Raw genomic sequence first — 17,965 nt, forward strand, 5'->3', positions numbered from 1 at the left:
TTGTGGAAAAACTGGATCAAAAGTGCAAATTGAGCTTTTTATGGTCATTTCACCTTATATTTGGAGTAAAATCACTTTTTTTTAAATCTAATAATATAAGGTAAAGTATAGTAATATTAATATTTCAACATTTGAACTCCCTCCTTTTAAAAAGTGTAAGCCACCTGTGTATTTGTCTGTGGTATGGTAGTATAGATTGTGTATTCCTAGTAAGTTTTTGAGGGTTCAATGTGGTGCCTGCCAAAACACATTCCATTAATAGTTTATTACATATTTTTAATATAAGCGTGGCTTGGTTTACGTAACATTTTAAACAATACTAAAACGTATCAACAAGTAAAATAAAATAAAACAACAAGTAAAAGAAAAAAGTTTTGATTAAACTATATCAAAAAGTAGCCCTCCAGATTGTTTTATCCATTGTGGTAGCCCTTGCTTATAATAAGGTTGGAGACCCCTGACCTACAGTATAGACATAGGGGCTGTTTCCCAGACAGGGCTTAAGTCTAGTTCAAGACTAAAATGCCTGTTTGAACTAAAAGTAGCTTGCACTAACATATCTTAAAATACATCAGTCACATTGTATTGTCTCAAGATGCACACCTGTAATATTTTTGTAAGATATGCTTGTAAAAACGACATAAACATCCTAATATAACTAAGGCCTAATCCTGGCTTAATCTAAACCCTGTCCTGAAAACCACATCATACTGCATCTTGACAACTCAGTATCAAGGTAGATCACTTGTTGGTCAGTCCCCTTTTCTATATTTTAGATTTGTATAAATTTGTTCCCAGATTAACACAGTGGCTATATCAACTAATAATATTAACCTATAAGATTAGCAAATCCGGTTTATGTTTACATTTATGTTAACACACACATTTATTTAAATTTCCTGAGGAGGACCATTGTGAGTTTGTTGTATTTTTGGGTGCTTTGCTCACAGCAGAGCTGCGTAACTGTGGTCAATTGCAGAAAGTCTTTGTTTATGGTTTTGTTTGTCGAACATCTTCATTTTTACCTTAACTGGGTTCATGCAGCCACACACTCAAATTTTTCCTCACTTCTGATTGGCTAGTTACTGTTCTATAGGTATACACGGCTGGCCAAATCAGGAAAACTCTTGCTGTACATTCACACCAGGTAGAGGTGGCAAAAATGCGCTTTTCGCACGTAGTTGGACGCTTGAACATTTAAGTTTTCTCGCTTCTTACCTGCTTAATTCGCACGAAACGCGTCATCTGCACTGCGCCTTCTGAAGCCTATTCGCGTCTTTGCATTGACTTATCATGTAAATCACTCGCGCTTGCTGCCTTTACAGCGTCTGGTGTAAATGTACAGTTAGAAAGGTCTTTTAAAGGGTGGTTTCCCGGACAGGGATTAGCTTAACCCTTATGTGTTGTTGGGGCCATTTTTTTTTTGTCTTAATTTGGCCACTCTCTGTGTTTCAGCAATTGGAATGATTTTTGGTGACAAATCTTATATTTACACATATTTTAAGAAAATGCTTTGAAATTTTTCAAAAACTCAACAATATACCGTGGGCAAATTTACTACCCTTTCGTGGTGTTGGTGGCCAAAAAAGGCCACTTAATTAAACTGTTGTAAAAATGTTTCAGATTTCTCTTTTTTTTTGCATAAATCTGTTAATCAACCCCAGTACTGATCAAAACTACCAAATCTTTACAAAAATTCCATAATTTTAATTCTTTAATTGCAAAGTTCATAAGTGGTGTCACTGATTTGGTAAACAGACTTCATTTATATAGCACTTTTAACAGACCTATAGCCATCCAAAGAGCTTTATAGTTGCCTCATGTTCACCCTTTCACACACTGACGGCAGCCATGCAAGGCACCATCCAGCTCATCAGGAGCAGCTGGGGTTAGGTGTCTTGCTCAAGGACACCTCAACACTTGGTCAGGTGGAGCCGGGGGTTAAACCACCAACCTTCTGATTTGCAAACAACCTACATGAACCACTGAGCCACTGCCGCCCTGGTTTTTGGAAAAAACCCACAAAATGACTGATTTTCAATAAAAAAAGTGATTGTGGACTGGATTTTCACCTTTTTTCAGCATCTTGGGCATGTGAAAGATTAGTAAAAACATTGTCTTTGAAGCATTTTTAGTTTTTATGCAGGATCAGATTAATTTTTATTCTCCCTCATTAATTGTTAGTGGCTGTTTCCCTCATTGGGTTCCATTATAACAAAATGTTTTGTTTGCAGAGCCATGACATCTTATTATCATGGATTCTTGATTCTTTGTGATTGTACCTTTTGCAAAGAGGTAAAATTTGTCATTTTTACTGTTGATCAACATGTGGCACCATTAACCCTTTAGTAGGCCTGTGCAAAAAACAGAGCTTAATTTCTGGCTTGTACATTGAGTTATATGGACAGTGGCGGCTCGTGACTGCTCATCCCAGGGGTGCTAATTCAAAATAAGTGTTCAGAGTGTCACGTGTGTTGCTTGCGTTTTCAAATTATGTGTTTAATGCGTCATGTAAACCATGTGCATCACGTGTTTTGTCAAAATAAGTGCCTGCTGCACATGCGTCAAAACCATTTATGATAAAAGAGACGCTCACGTTTACAAAATACACGCAAGACACTCCCTTAACAGTAATCTTTGATTACACATGAGATTATGCGAGTATCTGGCAAACGTGAGCGTCTCTTTTATCATAAGCCCTTTAGACCCTTTACCAGGCAATTATTTTGACAAGTCACGTGATGCACACACGATCTCTCGATGCGCAGCACACATTTTGAAAAAAGGAACCACACACGACGGGCTTCATACATGTTGTGTGAATCTCTCTTACCAGTGCAGCACTAACTGGTGCACGAGGGAGGTGCTCTCTCCTCAATACTAACCCTAACCCCACACTATTTGAAAGAAATATTAATCTGATACATTTTTACAGCAGCCTTTTTTGCCCACTAACAACATGAAAGGGTAGTAAATTGGAACAACGCACAAGGGTTCAGCCAGGACTAGGGCTTAGTTTAATTAGGAAATATAACTAGTTTTAACTAAAAACATTACTTGTGTGCATTTTTAGGCAAAACAAAGGGCACACATGTATTTTAAGATATGTCAGTGCAAGTTGTTTTCAGTTTGGACAGCTCTTACATTTATTTTAGTCTAGGACTAGTCTAATACCTGTCTGGGAAACTGCCCCAATAAGTACAACCCTACCCCATTCTAAACCATAACCCAACCCCATCTGCTATTTTTACTATTACCCTAAAATAAATTCTAAAACTCTAAACCAGTGTTTGCCAACCATTGTGCTGCGGCGGCACACTAGTGTGCCTTGACCACTTGCTTGGTGTGCCACTGTGCCGTGGAAAAATAACACTGTCACAGTGTTTGAAAAAGCGCTCGAAGCTAGCTACTGTCATCAATTCCAGCCAGGATATCATTTGGGTTTATCAAAACAAGATCAAGTTTCATATTAAATACTACATTTAATACAGTATAATATTCCAGTTTAACAAGTCTTTAAGCATTGCAAAACAGGTTTGTGCAGATCTGTTAATGCTTATTGTAATGGTGTGCTGCATGAATGTTTTACTTATCAAAACTGTGCCGTGGCAGAAAAAAGGTTGGGAAACACTGCTCTAAACTACGCCCTATCTGTGAAGTCCAGACTAAAGTCTCATAATCTAAATACATCAAAGTTTGATTTCACTCATTCCCTTCACAATGATTTCAATCTTTGACATGATCTTACACAGTCAATATTAAAGATATCAAGGTTATATTTTTACATAATGTTCTTTAGTTTATGTAAATATTCAAACACATTTAGTATTTTGATGTTACTAAATACTTTTAATGTTACTTTGGCCCAATTCCAAATCTATTTTATACCCCTCAGCCCTTACCCTTGAAACAGAGTGAAAAGGCAAAGGGTTAAAAATATTAAGAAATGTGACACCACTACTATATCATATGACATCATATATGCCACGCTGGATTAGCTAGATAGTTGGTCTTTCTCCATTCAAGTAAATAAATTGCCAAATGGACTTTCTTTCACATGTTTCCACCACACAAATTTTACACACATTTTGAAGTATCGCATAAGAAATGAGTGATGGAAACGCCACATTTCTTATGCTCTCTTGAGGTGGTTTTTGACTTATGCTGATAATGGGGGATGGAAACACATTTACTGAATAAATTCTGACATAGCGAACATTAAATCTATGTGACTCCTTGTCTAGCTGTATCAGCTGATGTTTCCCGTATATGGGGGTCGATGTCATCTTAATGCTCTTGCTGCTAGTGCCTGCATCAAAAACTCTGTATTTTTTCTTTTGTGCACAGCATTCAGTTTGGCAATTACAAGCTGCACTGCTAGTAAATTTATAACTTGCCTTATCGTAACTAAATGCAGTCTTGTCTCCATTTACTACCTATGCCTTATTTTATTTACTGTTGGTTACTAGGCTAATACCAATGTCATTCGCTCAAACAACTTGATGGAAACGCACCTAATTCATATTTGTTTGTTTTTCTTTTTTTTTTTTTTAAAGATTTGCTTCACGTTTGGATGGAAACACAGCTACAGTACAAGTTCAAAGGCTTTGTTATAACAACCTGCTGTCTTGTGTTTTTACTGACTACAGTGGATCTTCTCATACCCCTACTGAAAAATCCAGCAAGACCAGCATAAGCTGGTAGCTGGTTTTAGCTGGTTTAAGGTGACAGTAGCTGGTCTAAGCTGGTCCTCCCAGCCTGTCAAAGCTAATGTGTGTCAGCTGGTCTTTCAGCCTGACCAGCTAAGTCCAGCTAGACCAACTTAAAAAGTGACCAAAACACAGCTAGACCAGCTTGCTACACCATCATTACATGCTAAAACCAAGCTGGGAGACCAACTAAAACCAGCTCACCAGCTTATGCTGGTTTTAGCTGGATTTTTCAGTAGGGACAATTAGAATGTAAAATCAGAAATAACCTGTACATTGTTACAAAAGAAGCAGGGCTTGACATTAACTTTTTGAGTACATTTATGTTTCACTTGTCCATTCACAAAAGTCACTTGGCCAGGTAAAGATTTATAATATAATTTATTTTTGTGTTTTTTGTGTTTTGCTAAAAATGAATTGAGATTAACATACAATTTATAGTCAAAATTCAACCTCATGTTTTTTTTAAACAATTTAATCAAATAAAACTTTTGAAATTTACTTTGAAACCAGAATGTTTATCTCCCATTGCTGAAAAAACTATAGAGACCAGAAAATCATGTGAATTTTGTAGGCCACTGAAATGTATTTTACTAAGATTCATTTGGCTGCTTCTTGTTACTCTTTCTGGAAAAGGATGCTATATCTGCTGCCTTTCTCTTCATTTTTCACACATTTCAATAATTGTCTGACATAAACACTAAAGCAAAACATTAAAACATTACCATGTTTTAAAAAACGTATTAGGGTAAATGTATCTAGATTATCTGTTATAAAATCAATCTTAATCCTAGCATTTACGCTGTAATGTTTGTGTGGAATTCTTGAAGTGACAAACTCTGCCGGATTCAAATCGGCTGTCGCGCGACGCGCACACACACATAGGCGCGCTGAAAGAGAGTTTCCATTATAAAACAGATTCTTACACAAGATTTTAAGCCCATTATGTGTTTTTATTGAACTTTACAAGAGAAAAATATACAGACTTAAATCTGCTTTTTTGATGAAATCTCTGTTGAAGTGCCTGTCATTTATATTTTCACGCCGGAGGCTGAAGAAACATCACTCTCCACTCCATTCCGTCCTGCCCCTCCGTGTTTGGTGATCAGGTTTTTTATGCGCGTGTCACAGGGTGACTATTATAGGGCGGAACCATGAAGATGGTTTCCGCCGGACCCAATTTTTCAAACACCATTTTATTTCCTGGTTTCCCTGACAACGAAAATTATGAGGAATGAGCAACAGGTGTGGCGAATTAATGGAGCAACCCATGATTGGAGGAGGGAGTGAAGACAAGCCACATAAAAAGGTCCAAAGAAGCACAAAGCAGCAGAGTTGTTTTTCGGGGGTGAGCTCCTTTCACGCATAGGGCGGCCCAAACCACACGCCCCGTCCTTGGAGGAGCCGAATGGCGCCGTTGATCCGCGGACCGCTTAGAGCGAAAGGAAAGAGTGCGGCAGCCGAAAGAGGCGAAAAGGAAGGAGCGGTGGAAAATTAAAGGAGCACCACACTGAAAAGTGCTTTTGTTGTGCTTTGTTGCTGCTGTGCCTTGGGGAAGACAACGGAAGCCTGTTTGCGTTCTCAATAGAAGGAGAGAGGTTGAAGGTGACTGGGCGAAGGAAATATCTGGCGATTTACTTTTTGACTGGGCAGAATACAAGGGGCATATATATATATATATATATATATATATATATATTGGCGTATGGATGTGTTGACTCCTGCAAACGTTCTGAGGATTACTCACCAGAGCTGGCGCTTCTGAAGATCGAGGACAACGGAAGAACTGGTATAGGAAGAGAAGACCGGCAGCGTGTCAACAACGAAGCGTGAGTAATAGTAAATGTATTGATACGAAATATTCAGAAGAAGAGTTACCTGTCATATGTTGTGAGTGTGTTGAAGAGTCCCGGCCCCACTACGGAAGGAAACGTGGGTGAGCTGTGGATGAACAGTGGAGCACGAGTGAGGAAACCAGCCGGTAAAGCTTTCTCAATATATGTGAGTAATCGAATGTAACACACTAACAAAATTGCTAGCGGGTATATCCATTTAACCTGTGCTGTGAGTCTAACCAGCAGAGTTCGGGTCCCACGGGCGAGAGGAACGTGGGTGAGCCGAGAGGTAACGAGGAGCATATAGGGGTCCGTTGTGGTGAAGCTTAGCTGGAGATCAGAGTGAGTAATGGTTGATGTGTATCGTATGGACCGAGGGTCATTATTGTGAACAGATCTGCATAGAAGAACCATCCGTGTGCGGAGCCTCATCAAGGGTTCGCCCCAGCTCAGGAACCCCGAAACAGGAAAGGAGGGGGAGCCAGGGAAGCGTTCGGCTCCGCGCAGCCTGACCCAACGTCCCTACGACACCCAAGCAGCCCAGGTAGACTGGGAAGTACCCTTGTCGCCTAGAGGCCCATCGGGTGAAGGTACACGGTACACAACTGTCACTGTGAAAGTCCACTGCCCAGAGGAGCGTTGGGTTAGCTAGATCTTGTGAGTAACTTACCTGTGTGGTGCATAACCTACCTCTGCTTACAGCATTACCCTGAAGGAGGACGAAAAGTCTCAGTAGTGTGAATCCCTTACCCTGTGGATTGTGGAAGACCCCCCAAGAGCCCAGTGCAGTCCCAGCAGAAAGAACCTAAGGGCGAGAGAGAGAGAGAAACAAGAGGATTAGGCAAGTAGTGACAACGTACTGGACCAAGCCACTAATTGTGTTTTCCCTGTTCTGCCTCCAGGAAGAAGCGGAGGGCGCCACGGATCAAAGAAAGCCCTGGAAAGGAGTCCTAGCCCCCGCTCCACAGTCGAAATAGTCCAGGAGGCGAGAAGAAGAAGCTTGTTTTAATACTGCCTTCCCCCCTTCCCCCTTGCTTTTAAATATTTAATAAAGTTGTGTTTTAAACGTAGTATACTCGTTTTGTCTGGTCATTGGGGTGGCTTTGGGAACCTCCTCGAGGTGGAAACTAGGAAGGGGCATGACCCTTTAGCTATCTCGGGTCCGCTCCGACCTGTGACACGCGCGTGTGTGTGTGTCGACTCGCCTCGCTCTCTGTTCAATATTCCGCTCGATGTTTGCGCTGTGTGTTCTGCTCTGTAGTTTACGGCACATAACGTTAAGTAACATGCCATTTTACTTTGTTTGAAATTTAACTTGTACAGTCGGACAACTAATTTTCTCTTACACTTGTCCTACAAAAAATCCACTTGTCCCGGACAAGCGGACAAGCCTTAATGTCGAGCCCTGCAAGAAGCTTCTGTCAATGTATGAATGTGTTCAGAAGCTTTTGTGAATGGAAACTGGTCTGCACTGACATTTGTGGCATAATGGACCTGTTTGTCATTGTGCAAAACCCACCAGAGATTAGCAATGAATCTCATTTGGCAAGCTCACTGAGGGCGCCTGACTTTGATGTTGTATTGTTCTGAATGTTAGATCATCATTTATTCATCCTGAATGACTGACGAGTTTGAATAGTACACAAATACATACAAAGATAACTTGTGGCAAAACACGTAAATAATTCCAGCTTAAAGGTGATGTAAGAGATCTGTTTGGGACAGACACTCAGTCTATGACATCTGTAGGGTATCACCCATTGGGAAGGTTTCAGTGCTTTCAATGTTTTCAGGCACTTTGTTACTGTTTAAACGCTACACAATTTTATCTCCAAAATATAAAATCTCAATGTTTTCAATAGAGAGTGAATGGATTATTATCTTTAATTGTGAATATTTGATGATTAGTAGGCCAATGGGATGCTCGGGCACACCCCTACTCTTTTTCAAATGACATCCTGGGATTTTTAATGACCACAGAGAGTCAGGACCTCAGTTTAACATCTCATCCAAAAGAAGGTGCTTTTTGACAGTAAAGTGTCCCCGTCACTATAATGGGGTATTAGGACCTAGACAGACCACAAGGTGAGCACCCCCTGCTGGTTTCATTAACACCTCTACCAGCAGCAACCTGGTTTTCCCAGGCTGTCTCCCATCCAAGTACTGACCAGGCTCAAGCCTGCTTAGCTTCAGTGGGCAAGTTGTCTTGGGCTACAAGGTGATATGGCTGCTGGCACAAATGTAGGGATTTCATGGCCTCAAACTCGCTCAGACTTGGTCACTGCCGAAGGTAATGGACTAGTATCTTTTTGCTGGCGGCCGTACAGCTCATTATTAAATGCATTTTATTAAGTCCCCACCTTAGATGTGTTATCACTTAATTAGATTAATAATTATTTTGAATTAAGTATTCAACATGGCATCCAACCAATCAGCACAAAGTGGTCTTTATATTGTTGTCCCTCAACTCTGTCCTGTGATAGTTTTTTGCAGCATCCTTCCTCCACCCCATCACCTCACTCTCTGCTGGTACATCAATCCCAGTTAAAGAAAGTTGAGTACTCTGGGTTCAAGATAATATTTCGAGCTCGGAGCTCTCCCCTCGGACGGCACCCCAAATAATGCTTTATTTCATTGTTGATTACATGTTAATGAGACTTTATGAAACCAGAAGTCATGACTTCCACCATAGAAATAAAATTGAAAACATTTTTGGTTTAAGATCAAGCTTTACTGCCCATGTTTTACAAAAGCACAGGACTTCACGTTGCAACCCAGTATCACGCTAAAGCGTGTAATAGACACGCTGGTCCACTAGAGGATGCGTGTCAATGTCACGCTTTGCCTCCTCCAGGCGTGAAAATGACACGCATTTATGAGGATGATAACCAATAGGGGGCGATAATTTCTTATTGCCAACAACTTCAACAAGAGAAGCGACGCAGTGATTGCGTTCTCTGGAGCTCCATGGGTAAGGCTTTCTTGGAAATTTGGTGATTCATGTTACTAAAATTGAGTAAATCCTGTGTTTATGTTAAGTCTTTGTTGCAACGTCAGCAATATAATATCACCGCAAAGGCAACAGACAAGTCAGTGCACGCGTTTGGTCAGAATCCAATTCGCTCATATTTAGGACATAATTGTTTGTTCAGGTGCGGTCATTTAAGAAATCCTAAAGTTGGTGCAGCATAACATTTAATTTGCGTGTGTGGACTATGGAGTTATTTATAGTGTTTTTTACGTTACTAAGGTCAGAAACATTATTGGATGACTGTTTGATAATCAGCTAATGTATTAATCACAGAAAGCTGCAGTGACTGCATTATATTATGTTGCTAAACATTTGTTCTGGCGTTTTTAAACCAGTAGTTTTATTAATTTCGCGCGGAATGCAGTTCGTGAAATAAGCTCTAAATGAAAAAATAACCGATTTAAGTAAATAATTGTGTTCATTGTAAATCTGCTCATCTAAACATACAAGGCGGAACCAATCGATCACAGAGAGCGATCGCTGCGGACACCGTCAGCAGCACTTACATTCAGATTACAATAATATTTCACATTATTACATTCAGATTACAATAATATTTCACATTATAAGTGTTTTATATCAAATAAATGCAGCCTTGGTGAGCAGAATAGATTTATTTAATTATTTAATATTATTTATATAATAAGGCTAGTTTGTGCAGTTACATTGTGTCAATTGATCGTTAGAAGGGATTAAAATTGATTGTGTTATGTTCTGTAATTGTTGTTAATAAATCTTTCAGAAGAAAGTGTGTAAAAGTTTGACTACAGTAACCATATCTAACCAAGCTTCATGTACCAAGATAATTATTTCATTTATTTCTCATCAGATCAACTGTTCATTTATGCAGTTTATGCTTTATTTATAGGTAGCATAACTGTTACCTTTTTTTTTTTACAGTTCTGCATATATAATATGACAAACCTAGGAGACTTTGCTGTAAGAGAATTAATCATGTTTTTGTTTTCTTTTCTCAGGTCCGGTCAGTACCCACCACCCTTCCCTGTTCACCCACAGTTTATACTTTCTCTTAGATAACCAACGGCTCTTTTAAGAGCCACTTCAATAGACCCTTTTACAGCCCACGTGATCAAATAGCCTGCGTGCGCATTTTGGCAACGGAAGTGATGTTATTTCCCAGTGGTTCTAACGTGTAAGCAACTCAGAAAGTTTATTAAAACGATTTCCCCACATCAAAACGTCTGGTTGTAGCATTTGGTTGCACTAATATAATATATGTTTAGTATTTGGCCATCTTCTAACGTCTTCTATCCACTCCACTATAGTACACGGATTTGGTAACTGTGTAGAAGATAAGTCAACTTTTTAAACTAACTTTCTCTGTCTGTGTTGCTTCACTGCTGATTCTTGCCGTGCTTCCGTTGCCAAACTGCGTGCGCATACGTTGCCACGTCATCATTGTGTACAAACAGTAAAAGGGTCACTCACTCTTTCGCAAGCTTCTCTGTTTTCAAGTATTGTAATTTTATTCATTTTACTCTCTCTCTCACTGTCCAAAACACTTATCCTATGCCTCTTTGTCTGACCAATGTAGTATTGTTGAAATGGCTGCTGAGCAAGACAGAGGGAGAGCAGAGGGTGTTATTTTCATAGCAGACATGCGTCTTGCTCAAATTAAGGTGAGTATATTTGTTGAGATTGTGTTCTTGCAGTATTGTGATAATTCTAAAGTGTGTGATTTAGAGTGCAAAAATTGTGTGAACTGCTCAAGAGTTGGCTGTATTTCAGTATTACCATACAAGGCACACTTTCTTTTATGCAAGGCAGAGGAACCCAAGGGCAAAGCAACAGCCATTAAAGGGAGTACATTTAATGTCCGATAGGTGGAGAAAATGCTGAAGGACGTCCACTACTAAAAAGCAGCAGAAGTGAAGAGATACAAAGCTTCAGCTACAGGTATCCATGTTCTACCAGATTATTTGTAATTTGTATTTTAAGACATTTGGCAGGTTAGGTGTGCGTTTTACAAAAATAATCATTTGGATATGGGAATGTGTGCTGGCACCCAAAGTGGTTAGTTTAATAGCTTGGTCATTCATTATTACATATCAATTTGTCACCCTGACTTTCAACTAGTTTGTGTACCTGGAGTAGAGAAAGCAGAAGAATAACTTTTTAATGCTCCATGAATCCTGAAAAACCTTTAGTTTAAAAGTAAACCTTTATTGTCTACAATCATTATAAAGATGCCTGTTGGTGTGATGTAATTTGAAACTAACAGAAAAGTAAGCAAACTTGATGAAGAGGGCCTTCAGGTGGTTGTTTGCAGACACGGAGTGCTACTCAAAGCTCTTAATGTGCCGGGGAGTAATATTTTCTTATCCACCTATACCTGCAGAAGGAGCTTCAAGCAGCCACAAATGGAGAGTTCTTTTGAACAGATATTGCTTGCAAGTATGCGCCATACCTTGAGAAGGCGTCAGTCTCCATGTTGGAACTCAGACCTTTACTGCAGATGAGACCTTTCCTTTCTGTCATGCATGCCAAGGCTCATTCAACCAAGTGTCAGGTAATGCATATTCTTTATCGTACCATTTGAAACTGTATTTGTATTACTTATTAATACACTGTAACTGTTTATGGTTCTAATATAGGTGTCACACATTTGTTAGATATTCTGGCAAAAATAAGGAAGGTGCTGGTACAACTGCAGTTGAGGGGGTCAAAATGGTCAACAGCTATCTGTCTCGTTGTGGCCTCACAACCAAGTATCTAATTGATGCCTATTTATAATATTTTAGGAAACCTGTCTTTATTTTTTCACTTTTTTATTCTTTCTGTCTAGTACTTTGAACAGTTACAGCTTACTCTTATGCAATCTCAAAGTACATAAAAAATTGGCATGTAGTTCTCTCTTAAATTTTAAACTCAATTGTCAGTTTCTGGATTAATTGAAATACGACAAGCATTAATGGGACCTTTCTTCCTTCATCACATACATGTCTTGTTAATAGCCAGGAATGACATGCTAACTGTCCATGCTATTGGGTGGAACCAACGGAAGCAAGAAGGCCTTCAGCATTATCCAGCAGATACATCAAGGTCTTATATTATGACTGAGTTATATAGACACAAAGATTTTTCTCACTTTTAAAGATTGCAAGGACAAACATATTTTTATGGCATTCTTTCAGAAAGGCTGAGTCCCAGAGATGGGAAGATTTGAGCAGTGAACTGGGGTGTCCTGAGAACATTGTGAATCAGTGGGTACAAGATGTCAGACAAAAGGCTACTGATGGTAATGTATTTTATGGACATTATTGAAATTGGTTTACAATATTGCAGTGTGATAATCAATTTTGTAACTGAGAATCTTTGCCATGTATAAGTATTTAAGTAAAGGTATATCCTGTTTTAATCGCAATAAACTTGTGTCCTTGTAAACTCCTTTGAGACATTAATTTGATTTTGGACATGTACAGCCTAAAAGACATCATAATCATTTACTTGTATTATTTTTTTGCTTTAGGATTTGGTAGGTACCAGATGTGATGACCTACACAACCTTCAGAAATGAATTGAACAAATGTTTCTTAGTCTTCATCGAAAAGCCAGCCTTTATAATCACACTGGTATGTTGATAACTCATCTAAAACATTTAGTCATTTTTGTTGATTGCAGTTATACCAGGGGTATGTTGAATCCTGTATTCTGATTGGCTGAGAAATGTTCTGTGGGTATGCATTAATTTCTGATAACCGCACACCTAACTTGTCAAATGTCTTAAAAATAGGCACCAGAGCAATGTTTGTGGTAACCGTGGTATAAGAGGAAAAATTGACTCAGTCCTTTGAATTATTTGAAAATAATGCACACCCGCGGGGCATCCAGTTGGCGTCGTGCCTCATTGCACCAAATGTGCTTTTGCACCAAAAGTGCTTTTGAGAGAAACAACAGATATAGAACAAACATAATATTTTTTGTCTGTACTTTTAAATTATTGAATGACACAATTACAATATTCATTTTAATTTTACTGCTACTCTGAAGATTTAGTCCATTATTTTTCATTAGGGTGATGTTGAAACTAGGTCTTCAGCAGGCTTACACCACATGTGATATAAGGAGAATTATTTAAAGGCTCATAAGCAGCAAAGAAGTTGTTCTTATATAGATATAAAGATAATGGGAGACAATCTTTACTGTGTGAGTGTTTCTTTTTAACCTCTCATAGCCAAATTTCTGAATCAAATATTTTGCGCCCTGCACCAGATTATGGGCTGTACATGCACTGCTTTTGTTTTGCTTGCTTTTCAGAATATACCAGTCAAAATTGTGTTTAAGATGTTGTTATTTGTGTGACTTCAGAATCCAGCAACACCTTCACCAAGAAGATTTCAAAAGTGCGCCTTCAAGAAGCAAAGATTATTGTGATGAGGGAGATGAGACACCACTGCACCGCACCTATCTCAGAAGCCTGGCTAGGAACATCAGGAAAATGATATCAGAAATGTCTTCAGGCAAAAACAGTGGTAAGAGGCTAACTTTTATTACCATCTTGCAATGATGCATGCCATTGGTTTCTATAAATAAGGTTTACAAAAGTCTCAAGACACATGTTAGTTTCACATTCTGAAATCAAGTTCCTTTGTCATTTGGTGATAAAAATCACAGCTAATCTAGATGATTAGACACACTGAATAGCAAATACGACAATAAAACCCCACTCATTTTTAGATCCTGAAGTGTTACGTTATAGTTTTCTTGTGGTTGGATCTTAATGATCTGTAGTTCTTTACATAGAATAGAAACAAAGAAAATCAAGACACAATGAAAGCATGGCAATTGTTGTATATAGTTTAAAAAGGAGTACATGGAGGTATTTAGATTTATTTCCTAATAGTATAATGTAATTAGTAATACTAATGTGAAATCTTTAGGAATATAATTGGACCTTCATAATGAAAGCAGTATTAACATAATGTACAAAATAAGCCTCAAGTAAAACCTCTAAGTATTTTCATGCATCCCTTCAATTTTTTCCTTTTAGGCAGTTTAAGTGAAGAGTGTCATCGCTGGCTACTGTGTCGTCTTCAGAAAAGGCTTGCAGATGTAGAGAAGAAGTTCCAAGTTTGCTCAAGTTACAGCCAGGCTTTGGGACGGTGTTCTTCGCTCCCGGCCCCGGGGGGCCGGTGTCCTGCAGACTTTGGCTCCAACCTTAATCAAACACATCTGAAAGCTAATCAATGTCTTCATGATCTCTAGAAAATCACAGGTACGTGTGTTTGATTGGGGTTGGAGCTAAGCTCCGCAGGACACCGGCTCTCCGGGGTGGGGAGTGAAGAACACTGCTTTAGGACCAAATGCTGTTTCTCTGCTGGAGGATGAGCCTGAGGAGATACTGGAGGACCACAAAGAGCTGGATTATGAGAGTTCAGATGACATTTTGGATTTGGAACTCTGAACTGGTGTATGCATTTAGACTGTGTGTCACACTGAACTGCAGGTGTGTTTCATGGAAAACATAAAACTATTTGGAAATGTAATGGATGTCTGATACAGTGCTTTTATTTTAGACAACCGTTTCCTGCAGTCTGTAAGCAACATTAGCCTCATAGATTGATGGGAAACTACTGTTAAATAAGTTTTTGTATGATAATCCATATCTCCGTTTACAAGCAGCAGGTTAGCTATTAGGTTTCCCCTCCACCTCCGATGTTTCACAGACTACTCCTACAGTCAACTGTGTTGCTGCAACTTGCAAATGCCACAATCCTCTTGCAGTGGTTACTTCACCAAACTGTGCCCTTATCATCTTGTCAACATAATGACATTTACTGTAGAAAAATGTGCAAATCTATTTTGCCTGTGTTACATATGTTACTATTATTGTTATATAGTTTTATACTGTATCAAGTTTTTTTCACAGTGATTGTGGATACTTTTGGAGTAAACTAACTGTATGTCATTAGATGAAATACTTTCCATAAATGACTGATCAATAGCCTACCCATATTTGATGCATGAGTTAATACTGTTGTTACCTTTTCAATGAAAGGAAATGTTTTACAATGCCATTTTCTTGAGGTAACTATTAAACTGTTTCATATATGTACCTGCAAAATTGTTTACTTTTCCCTGTTTTGAAAATGAGATGTAAAACTGCTTTATTTATTTATGCCTTAAAAATATATGATAGTTTAATACAGGGTAAATAATAAAAACTTGTTAATTAGTTAGTATATACAGTTGTGTTGTATTATTTATGGCATAGTTGTTATAATTAATACAAGTTTTTCATTACACTGCTGCATAACTTTGCTCTAGATAATAGTAGGGTATTAACACTAGACAGTTCAAAGATGATTAACTTTTAAGTTATGTATACTATCAATACATATATTTACATATAGTATGTGTGAATGCTTTTGGTCTTTGATTAAATGCTTGTCAGCACGGGAAAATGCTTTGTAAATAAAGTTATTTTTATTATTTGCTGTGTTTTCTGTATTAAAACCTAAAAGTTAGACATACTAAACTTAATCCAAAGAATACAATAGGATAATTGGAGACCCTAAAATTTCTCTGGAGTGTTGTTTCTATTAGTAAATCAGTGATGGTGACCAGTCCGACTTGAGGGTGTAGCAAACACCCCGTAGCCCAGCCAAACGGATAAGCAATGGATGGATAGAAATAAATAGCCAGCCCCTAACATTTAGTGCCTAAATTTCAATCTGAAACACAATTATAAATAATGACATTTTAAATGATTTCTTAGCAATATCAGTATCTTTTCCCCCCAATACGTTTACCTTACTTAGGCCTATATGTGTCTGTGGTCAGGCTGTTAGCTTAGCAACTAGCATGAACTCGTTTGAATTCTTACAATATGTTTTATTGTTTGGCAATAGCATGTCTGTTAGAAAGTCACTTTATACTATAGTTCTTTTGAAAAGATGTAAACAATACTGGTCCAGAGGCACTTCCTGTTTCAGTTTGTGACTGTTATTTTACACATAGGCTATATCATTATCTTTAAGATGTTTGTTTAACTTTTTGACTCAGTTCTATATGTTCTGTTGGTTGTAATTTATCCCAACATTTATCTAGTGTTAAAAAACTGAAACAGGAAGTGCTTCTGGACCACTGTTTACATCTTTTGAAATGGTTTATTTACAACCCTAGTTTGCAAACCTAAGAACTACATATTTAACAGTCTATATTACACTGCAACAGGGAAATTATTTGTAGTGTTTTTCATGTCTGGAATATTAAACCCTAATGGAAAAAACAGCATAGACCAGCATAATTCCCATGCTGGTTTGGTGCTTGTTTAGCTGGTCACCAGCATACCAGCACCAAAACACAACATATAGCATGCTGTTCTTGCTGGTATGACCTGCATGGGATTGGTGCTGGTATGCGATGACCACCAGCACCAACCCAGCATGGGAATTATGCTGGTCATCAGCAAACCAGCACCAAAACACATCATTTCCCTGCTGGAAAAAACAGCATACCAGCATGAGTATGCATTTAGGGTTATGCAGAAGTGAAGCACAGTAGTGTTGTCAGAATTAATAATTATACATGACAGCAAAGTGAAATTTAATTTGTATCACATTTTGTGATGCTATCTAGTGATCACACCAGTACTCCTCATGATGGAAGAGTTCAAGGGCTTTGTAAAACAGTTGGTCTCATCATTGTAGTCCCTTTCCTTTTCTGAATGATGAGACTCACATATATGCATCATTTTTATAGTTCAGAGGTCAATATATCAAAGCAAAGCAACTGTATATTTGGTTTAGTCCTATGACAACATTTTTAATTTCACTCTGCCCACTCAGCCCTTGTATCACACATTTCAAAGACATGAAATGGTCCAGTGCATTTGTCAGACATAGTATTCAATTCCTTAATGAATTTTTTTCTTATTTGAATCAAACACTACTGTGGGCCTCATAACAGTGTCATTATAGATGGCCCTCAAAGCAGCAACAGTTGAGGGGGGCTGATCACATCCCAATTAGCTTCAAGTAATGTACTGCAGAACTCCAGTGTCCATCCTCTTAATTTTATGTCTGTCTGTTTGGGCTGTGCACATATGGGTAAGTGGTTATTTTCAGAATCATCGTCTAATTTAAAGAGCTATTATATGACACACTGATGTTTTAAAACTTTTCTATTGCTCAGAAGATCACAATGCATTTGGCAACATTTAAATGATGGTGTGATTACTCAACACCTTATGTATTGTTGGTTTATATACTGAGACTATTTCTGGTGCACTTATGTATTGTTGTTCTTGTGTTGCTCTTAATGCTACCTCATTTGTAAGTCGCTTTGGACAAAAGCATCTGCAAAATTATTAAATGTATAAACAATTACTTATTTCCCACCATCAATCTTCAAGTAAAAAAAGCTTT

General features: G+C 38.3%; 1 long non-coding RNA gene across 3 annotated transcripts; it reads left to right on the plus strand.

Annotated features, from left to right (window-relative positions):
• Window positions 1-11,990: 11,990 nt before the first annotated feature.
• LOC141367184 (uncharacterized) lies at window positions 11,991-16,028 on the plus strand. 3 transcript variants are annotated; one of them, XR_012371406.1, is made up of 6 exons: window positions 11,991-12,105; window positions 12,551-12,638; window positions 12,731-12,834; window positions 13,066-13,168; window positions 13,905-14,068; window positions 14,587-16,028. It is a non-coding gene; the product is annotated as an uncharacterized lncRNA (long non-coding RNA). The 3 variants fall into 3 exon arrangements; XR_012371407.1 differs by lacking the exon at window positions 11,991-12,105 and adding an exon at window positions 12,250-12,304; XR_012371405.1 differs by lacking the exon at window positions 11,991-12,105 and having other exon boundaries at window positions 12,407-12,638.
• Window positions 16,029-17,965: the final 1,937 nt, after the last annotated feature.

This window comes from Misgurnus anguillicaudatus, chromosome 10, assembly GCF_027580225.2.
Source record: "Misgurnus anguillicaudatus chromosome 10, ASM2758022v2, whole genome shotgun sequence".
Taxonomy (NCBI): domain Eukaryota; kingdom Metazoa; phylum Chordata; class Actinopteri; order Cypriniformes; family Cobitidae; genus Misgurnus; species Misgurnus anguillicaudatus.